The sequence below is a fragment of the Sciurus carolinensis genome, chromosome 12 (assembly GCF_902686445.1).
Source record: "Sciurus carolinensis chromosome 12, mSciCar1.2, whole genome shotgun sequence".
NCBI classification, from domain to species: Eukaryota; Metazoa; Chordata; class Mammalia; order Rodentia; family Sciuridae; genus Sciurus; species Sciurus carolinensis.
Window position 1 is genome coordinate 20,479,281 of NC_062224.1, and position 6,000 is coordinate 20,485,280.

Sequence of the window (6,000 nt, forward strand, 5' to 3'; positions counted from 1 at the left end):
GTAAGTTTTGGCCATTTTAAAATTGGATTTTTTTTTTGTTATTGAGTTATAGACTTTGTATATTCTGGTTATGAGGCCAATGTCAATTATTTCATTTGCAAATATTTTTTCCCATTCTGTAGGTTGTGTTTTCACTTTACTTTTTTCTCTTCTTTTTTTATTTTGTTTTTTTATTTTTACAGACTGCATTTTGATTCATTGTACACAAATGGGGTACAACTTTTCATTTCTATGGTTGTGCTTATGATAGCCTTTCACGTACAAAAGTATTTAGTTTTTATAAAATCTAACATCATTTTTTCTTTGGTTATTCAAGTTTTTGGTGTCAAATAGAAGCATTTATCACTCTTTTCAAGGTCATTAAGATTCATCCCCACATCTTCTTCTAAGAATTTTGTAGTTAGCCCTTGCATTTGTGTCAGTAGTCCATTCTTAATTTTTGTACATTAAGGTAGGAGTCTAACTTCATTCTTATACATGTGAATGTTCAATTGTCCCAACAACACTTGCTGATGAGCCTATTCTTTCCCCAAATAAATGAAATAATAATAATTTTCACCCTTGTTGAAAATCAGTTTTCCACAGATACTGGCTTTATTTCTTGATTCTCATTTCTATTCCATTATTTATACGTCTATCTTTATGCCAGCGCTGCAGTTTTGATTACTGTAACTTTGTAGTAAGTCTTCTCTTTTCAATATTGTTGTGGCTATGTGGGTCCATTACAACTCATATAAATTTGAGGATTGGTTTTTCCATTTTCTCAAAAACAGACCATTGGAATTGTTAGAGGGATTACATTGAATCTCTCACTCACTGAATTGTTACCTTAACAATATTAAGTCTTTCAATCCATGGACATAGGATGCTTTTCCATTTATTCGGGTCCTCTTTATTTTTCTTCAGCAAAGCTTTGTAGTTTTTGGTGTGTGAGTCTTCCATTTCCTTGGTTAGTTTATCCCTACATAGTTGATTCTTTTGGATGTTACTATATAGATAATTACTTTCTTAATTTTAAAATGTTCAACTTATGAATATTTCTTTCATGGGTGGTTCTTTGGTGGTATCTCTGAATCTCATCATCAAACCCATAGATTTTCTACTAAACTTTTTCTAGAGGTTTTGTAGTTTTCCATTTTACATATAGTCTGTCAATCATTTTTAGTTTATTTTTGTGTAATTTCTGTGTCCAGGTTCATATTTTGATATAAATAGTGATTGTAAAAAGACCATTATTTTGTGAAAAGACCACCATTTGTCCATTGTGTATGGATGCCCAATTGTTCAAGGATGATATTTTGAAAAGTCTTTTCTTTCTGCATTGAATATCCTTTGAATTTTGGGGGTTGACTGTCTTCACTATTGGTGCTGAGAAAAGTAGATACCCACATACAAAACTATGAAGTTGGATCTTTGTCTTGTGTCATATATAAAAAAAATTAATGCAAAATGGGTCAAAGATCTAAATGTAAGAGTGGAAATTATAAAATTCTTAGAATAAAACAGGGGAAGACTTTCATGATATTAGATTTGGCAATGATTTCTGAAATAGGACAACAAAAGTGGGCAACAAAGGAAAAAATAGACACATATGACTTCTTCGAAATCAAATACTTTTGTGTATTCAAGGATGCTATTAAAGACAACCTGAAGAATGGGAGAAAATTTTTGCAAATCATACATCTGACAAGAGACTTTTATGCGGAATATATTCAGAACTCCTACGACTCAACAACAAAAACAGTTCAATCCAAAAATGAACAAAAAACTTGGATAGACATTTTCCAAAGAAGACATACAAATAGCCCTAAGTATGTGATAAGATACTCAGTATCACTAATTATCAAAGAAATGCAAATCAAAACCAAAGCATACCACTTTACACCCATTAATGTGGCTAATATTATTATTATTATTATTTTTAGAAAAACAAAAAGCATTGACAAGGATGTTGAGAAATTGGTGCCTTTGTGCCTTGCTAATGGAAATGTAAAATGGTGCAACCATGGTGGAAAGCAGTTTGGAAATTCCTCAAAAAGTTGAATATTACCCAGTAATATGTTGATATACTGGATATACACCCCAAAGAGTTAAAAGCAAGTCTCAAATAGATAAACACCAATGTTGTAGCAGCATCACTTATAATAGTCAAAGGTAAAAACTCCCCAATATCCACCAACTGATGAACGGATAAACACTGTGTTGCATACATACTGTGCAATATTATTCAACACTTGAAAGAAATTAAATTCTGACACATTACATGGATGAACCTTGAGAACATTATGCTAAGTGAAATAAATCAGATGCATATTATATAATCCCATTCATATCAGCTACTGAGAATGAGAGAATTCATGGACACAGAATAGTTTTTAACTGTGATAATGGGGAATTTTTGTCTAGTAGGTACAGAGTTCTTTTTGGGATGATGGAAACTTCTGGAAATAGAGATGCTGGTTGTACAGCATTGTGAATGTATTGATGACACTGAACTGTAGGCTTAAAAGTGGTTGAAATGCAAATTTTTATGTTATATTTGTTTTACCAAAACAAAAACCTCTGTTGACTACATGCGGTTCTACTTCTGGAATCTCTATCTGTTCCCTTGACCTCCGTGTCTATAGTTTCATCAATATAGCATTGTTGCGATTGATGTAGCTTATAGTAAATCCTGAAACCAGGAAGCATGAATCCCACTTTGTTCTTCAGTATCTGTGCTTTATGTGATAAGGTAATAGGAATGGATCACTTATTACTGGTAGGCAATCACCCTGCAATCAGAAGGACCATACTGTTTGTTTTTATTTCTGTGAAGTTCTATGATAGACAAAACCAATCAATCTAATTAGAGAAATACCAGAACAGTGATTACCTCTGATGGCACGGGCAACACTTGACTATGATTATGTATTTTAAGAATAGATCACAGAATCTTTCATTATCACAAAGTCTACAAGTCAACTCAGAATAAGTCATACAGGAAACCCAGTATCCAGAGAAATAGTCAGAAAACTAGAAGAATGTGGTCTCCAAAAGTCAAAAGAAGAAACATTTTTTTAAAGGAGGTGACTCATAGCGTCACAGTTTTCAGACACATTGTATACATCAGGGACTGAGCACTCCATTCAAATTAAAAGAAGTTGTTGCAGATTTGCAAAGACAATTAAATGAAGACCTTAGGGTTCAGGAACAAAGTAGGATGCTTTATGCAAACTCAAATATGATTTCTGGAAATCTGACAAGAAAGCCTTAAGCAATGTAAGTAATTTTCAGAAATAATATAGTGTGGTGGTCTGGAATATTAGTTATGACTTCTGAACATGGCTCCTTATGTGATGAAAATAACCCATGCGATTTCCCTCTCTAGTCTGGTACTTCCACATCTTATAAGAAACCTCTTATGATGATAGGGAGTGTTAGTTATATGAGAAACCTTATGTGCAAACACAGTTTATGACCAAGTATACTTTAAGTTCATCTTTCTTCTTGCTCTGGAAATGAATTCTTTCAACCGCAGAAAAATGATAGAGCTTTTGCCTAGCACGCATGAGGTCCTGGGTTCAATTCTCAGCACTCCCCTCCCCAAACAAACAAACAAAGAATCTGAGACACAGTGTTTGCTAGGTAACTTGCTGTGGGGACAGAACCAGAGGATGATACCAATAAAGATGTGACAGAAGCACTCAATTCCGTATTTCCCTTTGCTTGAATTGCAACTTGCCCCTGAATTTGCTGACCCTTATTTTCATGACTGGGAGAACAATTGTTCCACTGGCTAGAAAATGTCAGAGAGCATGAGGTCAGGCACTGATGAGTGTCTCTGTAGGCACTATAAAACTCACCCTAGTGGAGGAAGTCACTAGAGTTGCTAGACTAGACACTGAACCAGTGCCACATTGTCCTAGAGTGCTAGCCTCCGGGCTCTTTTACTGTGGATACTCAGGAGGCAGAAGGCCATAGTGCCAAAGAAGGGAAGAAGCAAAAAATAAACAGAGGGAAGGAGGGGAGGGAAGAGGAAGAAAGAGAGGGTGTATTAGTTTTCTATTATTATAACACCTGGGATAATCACTTTCAAAAGAGGAAAGTTTATTTTGGTTCATGGTTTTGGAGTTTCCAATCTGTGAATGGTTGGCTCCATTGCTTTGGGGCATCCTAGGAGGGAGCATATGGTGATGTGTGGTGGAACAAAACGGAGAGAGGACAGATGGACGTGAGTGGTGGGAACATGAGGTTGAGGGGATGATTCTTTAAACGGGGCCCACTGTGCTGACCCTCACATGCTTTCACCTTTGAAAAGCAATTTACCTGCAGCATTATCCAGTTTAAGTGGACAGGATATGTTGCGTTCCTCAGCAAACTACCTGCTCTCTGCAGGAGAAATGCAGGCCTGAAATTATGCTGATAAGAAGCACACACGTTACCCTAAGTGGGGGTACTTTTGTGACCCTGACACAGATCAGATCCTGGAACTCAGGGAGACAAGGATGATTCCCCCTAACCATCAAATCTGTAAGAACAGGTTCCATTTAGAGCCAGTCAGCATGAACCAAAGGGACCTAGAGTGGTCATGGTAACTGGGACTTGAAAGTCTACTGTCAGTCAAAAGTCAAGAGGTGGATCTAGGCGGGACTTTCTGGAAACTTCTCTGGGACCCCAGTAAAACTGGGGAGACATGCTGTCCCTCTCCACCCTTTCTCTCCCTCGAGAGTGTGAGAGTGTCCCCATTTCCCCTTTTCCAACCTTTTTAAGAAACTCATGCCTGTTACTGTGAGCAACATGACTAAAATCTTTCTGACTAGATCCCAAGAATCCGGGCTTGAAGGGGAGCCTTTGTGCCATCGTAGTTTCCTGGAAGGTCCCAACCCTGAAACAGAACTACTCACTTCAACAATGCCCATGGTGTCCTGGAAGTGAAAGAGAGAAACAGGAAGGAGCTGGGGTCTCACCGTTCTGTTCAAGTGCATGACCCCAGTGACCTAAAACCTCTCAGTAGGCCTGCTTCCAAAAGATTTCCACAGCCTTCCAATTCTAAGCCTTTAACACATGGTCCTTTAACTCCCAAACTATGGCAGGGAGTGGGAGACAGAGGCAGAGTCAGATGGAGGGAGGGAGGGCAGGAACTCATGGCTGGAGCCGCTCCTTTGCCTGACCCAGTGGAAATTTTCCATTGTAACAAATGTTCCTCTTCTTTAAAATAGAAATTTTAAATAAAAGAGAAGTTTTTTTTCAAGTTTAGATATTCGTGATTACTGATTTTGATTTTAGAAACTCATTTAAAAAAACACATATTTTGGAAGAAGAGAAGAGGTCAAACACTAATGTAATTTACTTTGCATTTCGGAAGGAAAAGGAAGCAAAGCCAGTGTTTTTGAGTAGAGACCCATCTAGTGGCCATGAGTGGATACAGTCATGTTAAAGGGACTCCCCTAGAAATCAAAGGCAAAAACTAATGCAATGAGAAGCAATGAACAGTCTTTGATATTTTGAATCTCAGTTCACTCTTGGTCCATTTTCTGAGACATGTTTTTTACAATTGTAGTTGTATAACTTATCAATCACAATGCAGAAGAGACATTGATCACAGGGAGACCACCAAGTGAAGACGGGGATTACTCTGCCACAAGTCAAGGAACTAGAGAAACAGGAGGCCTTCAGAAGCAGATTCTGTCCCACTGCCTTCAGAGGGAGCATGTCCCTGTTGACACCTTGATTTTAAACTCTGGACTCTAAAACTATGAGACAATAAAATTCTGTTATTTAAGCTACCTGGTTTATGGTGCTTTATGATGACAACCCTAGAAAATTAATATCGTGTTCCATTTAATTTACTGTTTTGGAGATTTAACTCTTTGATTTTTTATTTATATATTTGATTTTATTGTTTTAAAATTTTTGTATTGAGGCATAAAAATATTTGTACATTTTAATGGGGCACATTATGGATATATCTGTTTAATGTGTAATAATCAAAATGGGATAATAAGCATTTCCATCCCT